A 16869-nucleotide genomic window follows, 5' to 3' on the forward strand; every position below is an offset into this window, starting at 1 on the left:
ACTTTGATGTCCATCATCGACTTGGACAGGTGGTGTGGGCGGGCTTGATCCAGAGTGACGGAGGCTAGCGTGTAGGTAAGCGAGTCGTTGTCGTCTGCGGGCGAGGCGGTCGTCGGGTCCGGGGGCCCGGTGGCAGTCGGGCGTGGTGGGTAAAATGGCGCCTCCCACGAGGTAGGACAAAATGGCGGAGAAGATGGCTGCCCCCATAACTCACATGAGGCACTATTGGGGTCGGTTGCCTTGATCAAAGATGGCCGCCCCCATGACTCACGTGTGGGGATACTGGCCTCAGCTGCCGTGAAAGAAGATGGCCGCCCCCACAGTTCGCATGAGGCACTGCTGGCCTCTGAAGATCCGCTCCTGCAGGCCTTAGAGAAATGGCCTTTCTTCCTGCAGGTTGTGCAGGTAGAGTTCCTGGCTGGGCAGCGCGACCTCGGGTGCTTCTCCTGGCCGCAAAAGAAGCAGCCGGCGGCCCGATCGCGGGTGCCCGATGTCGGAGCCGGTACCGGGGGTGGCGGGCCCGGTCGGGTCCGGGACGCCGACGCTGAGGTAGGTCCCGGGGGCGGCGCTGCGAAGGGTATTGCGGTAGGGGTCGGGCCCGAGTCCCAGGGTCGCGAGCAGTACCTGGAAAACGCCTCCTGGTCCTGATGGGCCACCTCCAGGGAGAGAGCGAGGGCTTCAGCTTTGTCCAGGTCGAGGTCTTTAGCTTCAAGCAGTCTTTGCCGTGAGTAGTCGGACCGTAGGCCTTTCACAAAGGCATCGCGGATATTATCTTCCGTATTTTCAACAGCCGTCACCGCTTTAAAGTCACAGTTCCTGCCGAGTGCTCTTAGCGCCCGTAAAAATTCAGCTACAGACTCTCCTGGCTGTTGCGGGCGGGATCTTAGGAGGTGCCTGGTGTACATGTAATTTACCGGGCTGCGGTACTGCTGTTTCAGTAGGTTGATAGCGGCCTCGTACGTAGTCGTGTCCTGTATGAGTGCGTATACTCTCGGGCTCGCTTGGGCGTTCAGAAGTCTTAGTTTGGATCTCTGCGGGGCGCCGGATTCTTCCAGGTAGGATTCGAAGCAGTCCAGCCAGTGTTTGAAGTTGAGGGCTGCGTTTGCTGCCTGTGGGTTTAGATCCAGGTACGGTGGTTTGAGGGCTTGCAGCCAAGCCGGCTGGTGTGGCTGTGCTTCTGGGAGGGCTTCTGGCTGGCCAGTAGTAGACATCTTTAAAATTTAGTCAATAAAATTGATATACCTATCAATTCGTCCAATAAAAAGCGACGAGTTAGGAACGTAACTAAAGGTTTTTATTGACTAAATAACAGAGCCCACCCTCGTGGGTGATCGGGTCCAACAAGGAGGAATACCAGCCAGTCGACTACCTTTATACCTGGGCAGGTAGGTGGAGCCATGGGCGGAGTCGGAGGTGGTCAGCCCAGGTATAACAGCGCGACAAGAGGCGACCTCGTATCGTGATACAACAGTGATAACGGTGATAACAATACAACAGTGATAACTATAGTGTAACGATAAAAGTGGTTTACCACAGGGTGACACCTGACAAAAGAAAATCAGGTGGGTTCCTTTACAGGTGCATACCTGCTCAATTTCCTGATACTCGCTGCACCCAAGAGATCAAAAATGTCTGTGCACTGAGCCAAAAAAAATTCCCCAGTAAGTGTTAGACAGAAGCTATTCACACTGGTCCAGAAACTGAGATTGCAGCATACAATACAGCAAACTTGCAATTGGGCTTATAGAAGATAGGAGCAGGAGTAGGCCATTCGGCCCCTCGAGCCTGCTCCGCCATTCAATGAGATCATGGCTGATCATTCAAATTCAGTACCCTGTCCCTGCCTTCTCCCCATATCCCTTGATCCCTTGATCCCTTAAGAAATATATCCAACTCCTTCTTGAATATATTTAATGAATTGGCCTCAACTGCCTTCTGTGGTAAAGAATTCCACAGGTTCATCACTCTCTGGGTGAAGAAATTCCTCCTCATCTCTGTCCTAAATGGCTTACCCCTTATCCTTAGACTGTGACCCCTGGTTCTGGGCTCCCCGGCCATCGGGAACATCCTTCCTGCATCCAGACTGTCTAGACCTGTTAGAATTTTATAAGTTTCAATGAGATCCCCTCTCATTCTTCTAAACTCCAGTGAGTATAAGCCCAATCGACCCAATCTCTCCTCATACGTCATTCCTGCCATCCCAGGTATCAGTTTGGTGAATCTTCGCTGCACTCCCTCCATGGCAAGAACATCCGTCCTCAGATAAGGCGACCAAAACTGCACACAATACTCAAGGTGTGGTCTCACCAAGGCCCTGTACAACTGCAGCAAGACATCCTTGTTCCTGTACTTGAACCGTCTCGCTACGAAGGCCAACATACTGTAAGGGGTTTTCGATCGCAGACGTTTCTCTCTCTAGAGGCCTCTCTCTCTTGCACAGTAAAATCCTTGAGTGGTTTGACCCACTCGCCCCTTAGGTTCTATACACTGGAGTTTGAGGCAGGAACTACAATGCAGAGAATACTCTATAGATCAGGTTTAATGAAAACGAAATGAAATTTTATTGCATAAAGGAACAAATTGAATGTAAGCCAATAAGGTACATGGGAGGGAAAAAAACAAATCATAATACAGTACTAACCAACATATGTACAGGCATGATATATTTTACAAAAGTCATCTCAAAATGGGGAAACACACAGAACATCGAGGGACAACAACTCATAATTAATTATACCCAAAATGCCCACCCCCTAAACCTAACTAGATCAGATTATGAGGGGCCAGAAACATGCTCACCAATCCAATGAGAAAGTATAAGATTTTGAAAGGTCTGCGTTTTGATCCTCTCAGGCATCCTGTCTCCACGTGGTCAATGCTGCGGGCTGCAACACTCTCTCTTCTTCTTTGAGGTGAAGGTCACGGACAGGCTGGATGCTGGCAGGCCTGGACGTCGGCGTGGACGGAGACCAACTGTTCGACCATGGTTAGATAGGTTTCTTCGCAGAGCCCATCTGGCTTACCATTTTCAGATAGGTTTCTTCTGGAGGGCTACTGTCCTTTGTCTCGTCAATGGCCCAGGGTTTGTCGATGATCTCCCGATGGTTACCCCGGGGCGGGACGCAGACTCGAACCACCTTCTTGACTGGTCTCCAGATCGACGTTCCTCCACGGCTCTCGAAAAGGCAAGCTAGCTAAGCCAAGCTGCGCCACGCTACGCTACCCTTCGCTCCACCAAGCTCCAAAAATCTGCAAAAGCTCCAAGCTGCAAAAGCTTCAAAAGCTCCCGATGGCTACCCCGGGACTCCAGTTATACTTCTCAAAGAAGCTCTTATCTCCCGCCAAATCAAGGTTAGTCTTTGTTTAGCTTTTGGCGGGCTTGTAGCACAGCAGGGTAGTCTTTGTTTTTAAAGTATCTTCGGGATGGCCGGTAACTGCCATCTCTGGTCTGGAATGACCCTGTATTGTCTTTAATGTCCTTCTGATGTTTTAAACGGTGCTTGATGTTCCCCCTATGAATATGAAACTGTTTCCCTTTGTCTGGGTAAACATTTTGATGGCCTTTATCTACAGGCCGATCTGATCGGATCTGCATCCAATCTCTATATATGGGGCTCTGTCTGGTTTCGTTTTCCCTGAAACTGCCTTCCAGAACCTACTGTGGGCTGAATCCACAAAAAGCTGTCTGGGGACTGCAGGAACCATTTTAAAGTGTCCCAAAAGCTGGTCACGGGGTCTGGTGGCCATTTTGTGTGTCCCTTTTTCTGGGCTTCTTTTAAAACAGTCTTTAAAAGTTAAGGGCCTAGAAATTGGGTTCTGGTCTTGCCAGGGCTGTAGCGCCAGAAAGTTTGCGCCAGCGGTAATGCGGCAGCGCCCGACGAAAATTCGGGTGCGCCGGGCCCAGACGGCGGCGGGCGCTAAAACCCTCCTTTAGCGCCTCAAAACGGGCGTCAACTTTGGTTTCCCGGCGCTAATCCCCCGCTGCGGCACCCGATGCGGTGCGGCAGGCGGGGGAACTGCAGGCCTCCTCCTCCTGTTAAGGAGGAGCTGCCTGCAGCCGACAACTGTCCGGCGGATTGACCCGACATCTGAGCCCGGCACCTCGGGGAAGTGCCGGGCTCGCATGAGACACTGATCAGGGCCGCGGGGGGGGGAATGCAGGAGTCCGGGAAGGGAGGTGCGGGCAGGCGGCCGCCGGGAACGCGGCCGGCCGCCGCTCCACCTTTATGCGCCGGCGCACACTGGGGGAAGACTCTGTTGCCAGAGTCTTAGTTGCGCCTGCCACGGGCGAGGCGGGCGCAACTGAATTTCGGCTTGGGGCCAGGTTACCACGGCAACCGGGACGCTGCGCACACCGATGACGTCATCGGTGCCGGCGCAGCGCTACCGGTCTACCGCCGCGGAAGGGCCCCAGGCAATTTAGGAACCGGCGCCAATTGCAGCGCTAGGCCCTCTAGCGCCGCAAAATCGGTGCTAAGGGCACTGAATTTCTAGGCCAAGGTCTTTTCTGCCAATAGACCCTTATAGGACACTGTTCAATTTTGCGAATTCTACAATACCATTTGCCTTCTTAACCACCTGCTGCACCTGCATGCTTACCTTCAGCGACTGGTGCACAAGGACACCCAGGTCTCGTTGCACTTCCCCTTCTCCCAATCTATTGCCGTTCAGATAGTAATCTGCCTTCCTAAAGGAATATCAGCCTAGAAACTATTGACCCAGATTTTGTGGTCAGCGATGAAGGAACGGCGCTCACCATTCACCTTGTTGATAGCTGCTCACAAAGTTTTTGCAGGCTTTAGAGCACAGGCGTGTTCTAATCCAGCATCTGTTTCAGCATGCACCCTCTACAGGGGATCTGTGGTGTCTGTGAGCAGGTCAATGAACAGTGAGGCTCTACACCCAATCAGATTGAAGAATTCTCACTGAGACTTGCAGAGTACAAACCAGCAAGTATAAAGCAGGAAATATAAATTAGATTTAAATGATGTACAGAAAACAAAATAATGATTGGGAAATACAGATAGGATTAAGGGAGAGAGACAAAAGAGACAGACAGAAAAAGTAAAAATAAATTTTTAAAAATCTTCAACACTTATAAAGCTACATTTTCAGGGCCAGAGAGGTTGTTCAGCAGTAATTATCATTATCACACTGTTAAAAACTCACTTACTCCTGTATGCACAGCCCTAACTTTTTGAGCTATTTTTAGTGCAGAACTAGTGGGCAAGTACCCTAAGTTTACGTCGTTGCAGTCATTTCAATGTCAACTCTATTGGCGAGGACTGCAACAGTGCCCCCTGTGGTGGAGCAACTTCCAGATTTGTGCGTTTAACTGCGTATTTGCAGACGTCAAATGTTGCTGTTTGATTTACCCTGTTTTAACGGTGAGCGCTGTTAGCCTCACCGTTATTCTTATCGCAAAATCTGGCCCATTGTTGTCAAAATTATTTGATAGGTACTTAGCACATTCATATGGCATTCTTCTGTTTTAAAAGTGACATTTAACCCAGTTAAAATAAATGATTTAAACCTGCCATTAAAACAAAAGATAGAGGAATGACATACGAATGCTTTAAGAATTTGTATATTAATATCACAAATCATTTCTAGGCTATTGTTGGAGCACAGTAGGAAACAGTTTGATTTGTCTAAGCTGAGAATGCATGATGTTGACACTGGATGAAGTGGAAAATAATTAAATTCCCCAGTATTAACATCCCTCATGTTGAAAATTCACCTGAAAACTAAAAACAAAACAAACAGTGGTGCTACAACAAGCACATGTGTACAATAATGATCCTCAAAAAGTTGTGAGAAAGATCAAGCTCATTATTGCCTGTTTGATATTCTTCACTGTATACGGAAGCATCTCTGCAATGATAAGTACATCTAATTCTTAAGGTTTCAAGTAGTCATTCTTAACTTGGTTTGCATTTTTTTGGAAAAATCATAGGGTGTTTCTTGTCAAAGTTAAAATATATTGACTACAGAAGCGATTCAAATTAACATTTGAATCAGTTATGTGTAGGCTAATAGAAAGTGATTCTGTATCTTTATCAAGACATATTACAATACTTTTCTTCTGCAATGGATTTTCTTTGAAGGTTACTTATTTCTTTTGCTTTTTATTCACTACTAGAAGTTTGCCAACCTCGTCATCTCCTCTCCAAAACACAGCAAGAGGAAATTATGAACTTGTTGTAACTGATTTTATTTTTTTGCATGCAACAAGACTACCAGTTTCCAACCCATTCATTATTAAATACAAGGCTGACAAGATTTTCAGTAATAAGATGCTTTTTTTCACTAAATGGCATGCTACGTTACTTCTTGAATTGTTCATTAAGAAAGCAAAGGCAGAATTGATATATGAGAACTGCCTGGGTACATGACACTTGACCTTTGAGGTTTATTTGCTCAAGGTATTTTCTTATAGTTTCATTTTACTCATAGAATCCATTTAAAGAGTCTCAAGTTACCACACCACATGTGTCTTAAGTATTTAATAGGAAAATGGAGCTACAGAAGCCGTACCCTTTGACTCATAACCACTAAACAACCACTCCGATGTCACTGCCCCAAAGTATATCAACATGTAAGTTTGGGAACATAGGCTATCAAAGTGGAAGTGATCAGATTTGAAGTATTGCAGCTCCACCAATGGATTAGTGAGTAAATGCAGTGTGTTACTGAGCTGTGCAGGTTACTATCCAGTGGTCAGTGCATGAACACCAGGTGGCTCCACAGTCTCCACAGTCCAATAGCTTGCCAATGCTTATTATCTAGGGCCACACAGGATGACAGGCTGTTCGGAGTGGGACTGGATGACAGCTGTGAATGTGCACTCCAGTAAAGGTCATCACTTCCAAGGGAGATGGGGCTAAAATTGGTAAAGTAAGAAGAAAAGATTTGAAGTAATGAGCAAACTCATTTTCAGGTACTATACTGTAATCTTATGTAAACATAAATGAGATGAAGGAAAACTGTACCCCATGTAAAAAATGAATACATTCAATTCTTTATTCTCAAACACAATGGGGGAGCAATTCGAGTAGCACTGTTTCCATCACAAAATGGACAGTGTGATGCCAATGTTTGCCTGAAGATGTCGGCCTAAGGCCTAATCAGAAATGGGCCTCAGGCTTCACATGCATGAAAGCTGTGGACTGCAATTCGATGTCCCAAAGCAGTTTGCTGGTCGCAGCCTCAGGAATTTAGGCTGGCTCCGATGCCAATTCGACCTCAGATATATTCCGCGGGGATGGGGGGATGTGGGGAAAAGGCAAACCGGAGGGAGGCAAGCCTGGGCCTACAGTACCTACTCCCCCTGGCTCCACAGAAATTAAACTGTAAAAAATGTTCCCTGCCTTTTTGTGGGTGGCATCCAGTAGTTCCTTTAAGGATCGCTGATTAGGCCACTGAAGTCCCAGAACAACTGAGCAGAGCATGCACGTTGTAAGCTCTAGCCAGTTGATGAATTTTGCATCAGGGCCCTAAAACTGGTGTTAGGACCCAGATTTTCATTTTCAAGGCACCTAATTGCTGTATCAGGTTGACACCCTGCACTCTTGGAAGCTGATCAAGAGAGGACAGGGCGCAAGAGGTTGCAGTCAAAATAGGTTTCCCCAACCTTAATCTTTTGTCCAAAGAATGGGTGCAACCATGTCCAATTTCTCCTCCCAATATTATGCTTAGAATTCTGAATGATGTACTGCTGTGTTGAGATAAGTCTAGATTCTTAGATTGAACCTATGGGGATACCATTTATTCTTCCAATGATTTCTGAGTAAGAGTGAGAGTGATGCCATGATTCAATGCACTTTGTAGTTTTCCTGAAGATTTTTCAGAGGACTTCAGATCAAAGGAAATCATGACAAATAAAAGTATTAAACATTCTTCATCAGTATTGCTAATATATAGAACTTTTACATAACAAAAATGAAACATCTTTTTGATAGACATCTCCCTTTAGACACAAAACAATAAGAGTTAAGAACAAAATTCTAAGAATAAATAGTAGCTAATATTGTATCTTTCCAATTGTTGTTTATAGGAAAGTAAGATTTGCAGAATCTGCATGCAGAAAATTTCATGTGGTGAAATGGTTGGAGAAGTAATTCACTGCTGACTAATTATTACTGTATTCTGTTATAGTGGATTATAAGTATAGCTACTATAATTATGAGATATATAATTGGTGTTTAGCAATAGAGGAAACCTCCCAAACCCGCAAAATCTACCACCTAGAAGGACAAGGGCAGCAGGCGCATGGGAACACCACCACCTCCAAGTAACCTCCAAGTCACACACCATCCTGACTTGAAAGTATATCGCCGTTCCTTCATCGACGCTGGGTCAAAATCCTGGAACACCCTCCCTAACAGCACTGTGGGAGTACCTTCCCCACATGGACTACAGCGGTTCAAGAAGGTGGCTCACCACCACCTTCTCATCGGCAACTAGGGATGGGCAGTAAATGCTGACCTTGCCAGTGACGCCCACATCCCAGGAACAAATAAAAAAATAATACACTGTAGTTTCCCACTGCTACAACAGACATCAGTTCCAGCATCTTATATAGAAATTTTAAAAATTATGGAAGAGAAGGAGGCCATTTGGCCTAACTGGGTTAATGTGGGGTGCTGGGATCGGATATCGGCGCAGATCTGGTCTGGTAGCTCTTTACCTTCTCAATCTGACCTTCAGGTGTCTTCATGTCTTCTGCGAATGTGACCTTGCCTCGGTCATGTGGGAAGTGAGGGGAAACATCTCTAATGCTTTGTACTTTTATGTATATAAATCTTATTATAGATCTCTTGTACCAACAGCAGTCCAATCCTGCCCAGATAAAATGAGGCATTGTGGGGCAGGAAGATTAATTTATCAGCAAGGTCACTGGAGATTAATAGTAAGTAACTTGGTAAGTTAGGACCGCGACCCCTGTAAATAACTGTGTGCAGAGAGCTAATCAGAAAATAGCAGAAAGTGCAAATTCACCAAGTAAAAAGGTAAATCTGATGGTGAAAGAAGTTATAGCTGGTGTACATGGAGTGATTCTGCCCAACCCGAAAACGAGCTTGCATTTGTATAAAGTTTCCAAAAAGAAAGGCGTGAGGTGGAGCTGATGGCTGTATTCATTGTCTATACCACCAACACATTTAGGTCCCTTTCACAATAACTAAAGGAATCACACAGCATTTATCTACATGACTGCAACTTGGCTCTAGCGGACACCATTCTATACCTGTTTCACAAATTCCCCACAGAACAGAGAATGAAACAAGTGCTCTTGATCATTACTGATTTTCTTAATGTCTTGGAAATTGGCTGTAGTCACCTACCTATCCATATACCTGTTAAGTATGCTCATGACTACGTTAGGAGAAAAGGCTGCTGTTTTGATGAATGAGCTGGCCTTGTCAAGAATATCACGGATGTGTGTGCCAGTTGTGCTGGCGGCCCTCATGATTCATTTATCCTTGCCAATTATGACCTAGGCTGGTTCCTTCAAAGAAATTGACTGGTAGGTAATACATTATCTCAGGATTATCAGTCAGTGGAGTTTATATTGAAAGCAACAAATGGAAAAATGTAACAATGTTGTTCATGAACATAATACCAAGACTCAAGTTTACCTGCTTTGTTGGGGTTGACTTTTACAGAACAATGACTGTAAGTATGACAACATATAGTAAACAATAGCTATACATTCAAGCAACATAGAAACTTAATGATTTCAGTTCATAAGGAGACCATTCAGCCCATCATGCCATGACAGTGCTTTCCCCCAAATGCAGCTGCATACACTAATCCCATTTTCCTGTTCTTTCCCTCTGCCCTTTAATTTTGTTCTTCATCAAATGTTTATCTAATTCTCCCTTAAATATCATGATTAACTCAGTTTCTCAAAATGTACTTTTTTTTACTATAAATTTGTTAATTCATGGGATGCAGGCATCACTGTCAATGCCAGCATTTATTGCCCATCTGTAATTGCCTTTGAGAAGGTGTTGGTGAACCGCTTTCTTGAAACGCTGCAGTCTGTGTGATGAAGGTACTCCCACAGTGCAGTTAGGGAGGGAGTTCCAGGCTTCTGATCCAGCAACGATGAAGGAATGACAATATATTTCCAAGTGAGGACGGTGTGTGACTTGCAGGGGAACTTGGAGGTGGTGATGTTCCCATGCACCTGCTGCCCTTGTTCTTCTAGGTGGAAGAGGTTGTGGTTTGGAAGGTGCTGCCGAAGAAGCCTTGCTGATGTTGCTGCAGTGCATCTTGTAGATGGTACACATTGCAGCCACGGTGCGCCGGTGGTGGAGGGAGTGAATGTTTAAGGTAGTGGATGTGGTGCCGATCAAGTGGTCTGTTTTGTCCTTGATGGTGTCGAGCTTCTCGAGTATTGTTGGAGCTGCACTCATCCAGGCAGGTGGAGAATATTCCATCACGCTCATGTCCTGTACCTTGTAGATGGTGGAAAGGCTTTGGGTAGTCAGAAGATGAGTCACTCGCCAAAGAATACCTAGCCTCTGACCTGCTCTTGTTGCCACAGTACTTATGTGGCTGGCACAGTTAAGTTTCTGGTCAATTGTGACCGCCAGTATGTTGATGGTGGAGGAATTGACGATGGTAATGCTGTTGAATGTCATGGGGAAGTGGTTAGTCTCTCTCTTGTTGGAGATAGTCATTGCCTGGCACTTCTGTGGCGCAAATGTTACCTGCCACTTATCATCCCAAGCCTGAACATTGTCCAGGTCTTGTTGCATGCGGGCATGGACTGCTTCATTATCTGAGGAGTTGCGAATGATGCTGAACACTGTGCAGTCATCAGCGAATATTCCCATTTCTGACCTTATGTTGGAGGGAAGGTCATTGATGAAGCCGCTGAAGATGATTGGGCCTAGGATACTGCCCTGAGGAACTCCTGCAGCGATGTCCTGGGGCTGTGATGATTGACCTTCAACCACTACAAACATCTTCCTTTGTGCTAGGTATGACTCAGCCAGTGGAGCTTTTTCCCCCCGATTCACATTGACTTCAGTTTTACAAGAGCTCCTTGATGCCACACTCAGTCAAATGCTGCTTTGATGTCAAGGGCAGTCACTCTCTCTTCACCTCTGGAATTCAGCTCCTTTGTCCATGTTTGGGCCAAGGCTTTAATGAGGTCTGGAGCTGAGTGGTCTTGACAGAACCCAAACTGGGCATCAGTAAGCAGGTTATTGGTGAGTAAGTCTCGCTTGATAGCACTGTCGATGACACCTTCCATCACTTTGTTGATGATTGAGAGTAGACTGATGGGGCGGTAATTGGCTGGGTTGGATTTGGCTTGCTTTTTGTGGACAGGACATACCTGGGCAGTTTTCCACATTGTCAGGTAGATGCCAGTGTTGTAGCTGAACTGGAACAGCTTTGCATAGAGGCGCAGCTAGTTCTGGAGCACAAGTCTTCAGCACAAGAGCCAGAATGTTGTCGGGGCCCATAGCCTTTGCTGTATCCAGTGCACTCAGCCATTTTCTTGATATCACGTGGAGTGAATCGAATTGACTGAAGACTGGCTTCTGTGAGGGTGGGGACCTCAGGAGTAGGCCGAAATGAATCGTCCACTCGGCACTTCTGGCTGAAGATGGTTGCAAATGCTTCAGCCTTGTATTTTGCACTCACGTGCTGGGCTCCATCATCATTGAGGATGCGAATATTCATGGAGCCTCCTCCTCCCATTAGTTGTTTTATGGTCCACCACCATTCACAACTGGAAGTGGCAGGACTGCAGAATTTTGATCTGATCCATTGATTGTGGGATCGCTTAGCCCTGTCTATAGCAGGCTGCTTCTGCTTTTTAGCATGTATTGTTGCATCCTGTGTTGCAGCTTCCCCAGGTTGACACCTCATTTTTAGTCAGAATCATCAGAAATGGATTTATAATCAAGTGTAAGAACTAAATGTAAATATCTGTAATCGTTAACTGTATGCAATTGTAACCTGAATTATATTAGACATGTAACCCTTTTGCCTATAATTAAAGCGTGTGAGGAAACTGTAACCCAGACAGGCTGGGGTGAGAAAGAGGACTGCTATAGTTGAATAGGGAAGCTGGGGGTGAATTAACAAATGTTGGCTATCAGCTAACAGTAAGGATGAGGCATAGAGTGGAGCTAGCTATGGGAGCCAAGGCCAGTTGTAGTTGTAACTGTGTTGGAATGTTATGAGAAGGAAAGAGGGAGGACAGATGTCTGGCTTTCAGCTGAAACATGGGCCTTTAACATGACCATCAAAGCCGCCATATCTCTCCAATATGTCATAACTGCCCCAGATATCAGTCTTGATGGTCAAAAACAGATGATGTCAGGGGGTCATAAGACCAGGACCAGAGTAAGCAGAGTTACTGTGTATGTGCACCTTCATGATTGGATTTTGGGAATTGGATGTAAGCCAGTGATTGGTTCAATAAGACTCCATAGGGGGAAAAATGATGTTGCTTTGTGCCTCCTGTTAGCTCCCGGGGGGCGCTAATGGGGTGCAAAGCCCCTAGCGCCTGGACGTGGCGCCGCTAACACCATGCGCAGCACCCTGCCCGCAAACTTCAGTTGCGACCCCTGACCTACCACCAGACGATATGTCCGAGAGTGTCCAGATGCCGTTTTTGTGGCCGCGGCAGCGCTAATTAAAGGGCAGGTGCCGGGCGTCCATTTTTTGGGGGGAACACCTGCCAGCACCTGCCCCATTCATGTCCTCATGCGGGATGCCAGCCGCAATCGGTCAGCCCAGCACTCCTCTTGAGTGCCGGGCTGTCTTCCCAGCACCCCGCTCCCCGGTGGTCCAGCAGGGCCACGGTGCACGCTGCGCTGGGCCCCTCCCCTTTTATCAGGGGACGGAGGTCTGTAATACGCGTTTGCACGTAGCACCGTGATATTGAATGGTAGAGCCCCAGAAAGAAGAGGGAGCGCTTTCAGTAGTGCCCTGCCTTTTGCTTGGGGTGCTAAAACTCAAGTTACAATGCAGCGATGCTAACTTTTTCGGGGCGCTAAAAGTAGCGCCTCGGCAAAGTTAGCTCCCCAAAGGGGGCACGACTGAAATTTTCCCCATGATAGTAAGGGTAAAAGAATGGGATCCCCACAGCCACAAATGGTAGAAGATTTCAAGGGACACACGAAAGACAGAGAAAAATGAGAGACAAGTGACACAGGGTACGGCCTACTCAGAGCATAACTGGGTAATATAAGTCTCAATTATACTCTGTAAATTGCTGCTCTGATACTGTAATATATTAAGTCTTGCTTGTACTGAATAAACTTTAATCAGGATCTCCCATATGGGTCAACTTTGAACCTTTCGGAACCAGGGTCCCTCTGGGATCCGTACAGGGAGGCTGCAGGGATCATTTCCTTGACCCGTTTACATTTTATTCACTCTGGGCATCCCCCAGCTTCATCCGAAGTACCTCTTGCCAGAGCCATGAGCAGTCACATGCCAGCTGTAACAAGTGCTTTGAATTTTTCACAGGAAGTCCTGCAAACCCTCATGGAACAGGTGTAAGACAGGAAGGACAGACTCAATGGGTTCGATTTTGCCAGGCCCGAGGAGGCGGGATTGGAGACGTGTGAGTTGTAAAAATCGCCAAAAAAATGGCGGGCAGCTCTGATCCTGCCTCCATTCCGCCTCCGACTAATTTTCCCACATTCGTGGTTTCAGACCCCGTTTCCATCCCGCCTCTTGGAGGCGGGATAGGCCCTTAAGGCCCTTAATTACCAGTAAATTGCCTCTATAATCTCATTTTGAGAGGCATTCCTGAATTTAAGACATTTGCCCCATGCTGCACGCCTCCTCTGGAACACGCCAGTTAATCCTGTCGGCCTCACAAGTGGACTGCTTACTAACAGCTGGAACTCCACCATTAAAAAGGAGTTTTCACCGATGATCATTTGCAGGTGGCAGAACTTTGTTGTCTCAGGTCTGGGGGGACTTTTAGCAGGCCTACACATTGTTGTGGAAGCTTGGAGCCTGACATCCAGCTCCAGTGTGACCTCCTGGGAAACTTCTCTCCCCACATTGACTGAGCGTTTCCTCAACTGAGGTATATGCCAGAAGCATGGGAACCATTTATTTCCTTTCCTCCAGGACATCAGATTCGGACGAAGACCAGGCGGAGCAGCAGAACCATGAACATTAGCAGCACCAACTGCAGGAGCAACAATAGGAGCGCCAAGAAGCTGCTCACCCACCTGAAGCTGCACAGGCCAGAAGGCGTCAGCGCATGGAAGCATGTCGGTGCAGGAGATACCCCCAAAAGAGTAAAAGAGCCATCAATTGGTCCAGGCAGCGGGCGATCGAGGGGGTCGTCCAGCCGGATTGCCTGCCTCTCTTCCGCGGCCATGTTCGCGCCCGGGTGGCCCTGGAGATGGAGCACGCGGTGTCCGCCGGTGCGCTTGAGTATTTCCACAACCGGTGGGCGCCGCGGGGACTGGAGTGCATCATCAACCCGGAAAACCAAATTTTAATTTGATTTGTTAAGTTTTAGTTGAACTTTTGTTTACAGTCAATTTGTTTTTTTTTTGGGTACAAACAAAAGAGTTACCCCCAAAACAGGGTCTACAGATAGAGGATCAGCTACCTCAACATGACTGAGCAGCAGTGCCAAAGGAGGCTCAGACTTTCGCGAGAGGTAGTGGGTGACATCTGCGCAATGCTGCAGCAAGACCTGGAGCCCAGAGGATTCGGTGGACAACCCTTACCAGTAGCTGTCAAAGTCACCACCGCACTCAACTTTTTTGCTTCAGGCTCATTCCAGAGATCAGCAGCAGACATCAGCGGTGTCTCCCAGGTGGCCGCACACACTTGCATGACGCAGGTAACTGATACCCTCTTTGCCATCGTGCACAATTACATCAACTTCTCCAAGGATCAAGCAAGTTTAACTGCACGTGCGGTTGGGTTTGCCAATCTGGCAGGGTTTCCAGGGGTGCAGGGCATTGTTGACTACACACATGTGGTCCTTAAGACACCCCATCACAATCCAGGTATATTTTGTCAACCGCAAGGGCTTCCACTCCCTCAACGTACAGCTGGTGTGTGACCACAATAAGGAAATTTTACATGTTTGCGCCAAGTACCCTGCCAGCTGCCATGACTCCTTCATCCTGCACCAGTCTAGTGTGCCTCTGCTCTTCAGTCCGTCTGACCAGATTTTTGGATGTCTACTTGGAGACTTGGGCTATCCCCTAAAGACCTGGCTAATGACGCCGTTGAGGAGCTCTTCCAACGGCGCTGAAGAGTGCTACAAAGCCAGCCACTTTTCCACCAGATCCATAATCGAGCAAACCATCGGCCTGCTGAAGATGCGATTCAGATGCCTTGATAGATCAGGTGGAGCCTGCAGTACTCAGCAGCCAGGGTCTCCAGAATCATCGTGGTCTGCTGTGTACTTCACAACATGGCACAGCATTGTGGCTTGCAGCTGTCTGAGTTACAAGTGGCTGCTCACATAGCCTCCTCAGATGAGGAGGATGAGGAGGAGGAGAGCGACAACGAACAGCTTGAAGAGGCGCATCAACCAGTGGCACCAGCAGGCGAGCACATTGCTGCCCGGGATGCAAGGGACGCACTCACCTTGGCCAGGTTTGCTTAGCCTGCACAATCAAACACTTTTGCTCGCACCTTCTTATCAGAGCATCGACAATGGGCAAGAACCTGCGGATTCCTATCACACTGACCACCATACTAACAATTGCAGGTTGCCCTAATGCCTTAATGTGTCCCATCAAATTTGTTTCTCATCACAATTCATGGATGACTTTTCAAAAATAAACACAAAAGAACACCCAAGTGACTTGTCTTGTGACTACTTGTGCTTTCTCTTCCTGTTACACGTGCTCCTACGTGGTGCTTCTCCTGTGGCTTCAGCAGATGTGCAGGCCCCTTGCTCACTTTCTTGCTGCTCCTGTCTCAACACCTTTGGCAGGCGTTCTCTGGGGTTGCGAGCTTATGAAGGCTCGGCAACAGTCTGCGGCTCCTGCGGCTGTGCAGAGGTTGAGACAACCATCTCAGTTGGTTGAGGTCTCTGGTGGGGTGCTGACCGAGGGCTTTGCAGTGGCATGGTTATGTGAGCGCTTGGAGAGGAGCCCCCACTTCCTTGTTCTCTGCCACCAACATCCCTTTCATGGGTCAGCCCCACTTCAGAACTAGCAAGTGGCTTGACAGCACCTTGCTGCACTTCAGGGAGGCCATGAGGACCCGTTTCTGCACTGGAAGTCCTACTCCAGAGGACTTCCATGATGGTCTGGTTTCTGTACTCAATAGCTGAACATCGCTCCTCAAGCGATATCAGGCTATTCTGAACTATCGCCATGTTTTCAATACCCTGGCAACTAAGCTCCTCCATGGCCTTAGCCATCCTCTCCTCTACCGTAGCCATCCTCTCCTCTATGGTACCCAGCCTTACCATGGAGGTAACCATCCTTTCCATGGTGATGCGTTCATGCGCCAATGCCTCCACAAAGTCTCTGCTCATGTTCGCGATGGTCTCCTCCATTCGCTTCACACTCGCAGTGACCCTGGAGATAAAACCTGCCAGAGACTCCTGCACCTGTTCCTGGAGTTCCAGCACCGCTCTCCTTCTGCATGGACCCGGAGGCACAGAGTCGACATGCAGCTGAGCCGAGCTGGGAGAGTCCTGCGCCCTCCGACGAGGACTCTCCATTGCTGTCCCTGTCTCCACCATCTGCTGATGCACACTTGTGATCTGTGATACACCAGGTGACAACACTAGTCTATCTCGCGAAGGTCCCACCGAGGTGTGAGTGGCTGTGCTGGTGCTGGGTGTGCTGAATTCTGCTGATGCTGCGCCCTCAGAGGTTGCAGCTTCCTCTGAGTAGT

The sequence above is a fragment of the Somniosus microcephalus genome, chromosome 2, assembly GCF_052327205.1.
Source record: "Somniosus microcephalus isolate GS21.2 chromosome 2, FLI_Smic_1.0, whole genome shotgun sequence".
NCBI lineage: Eukaryota > Metazoa > Chordata > Chondrichthyes > Squaliformes > Somniosidae > Somniosus > Somniosus microcephalus.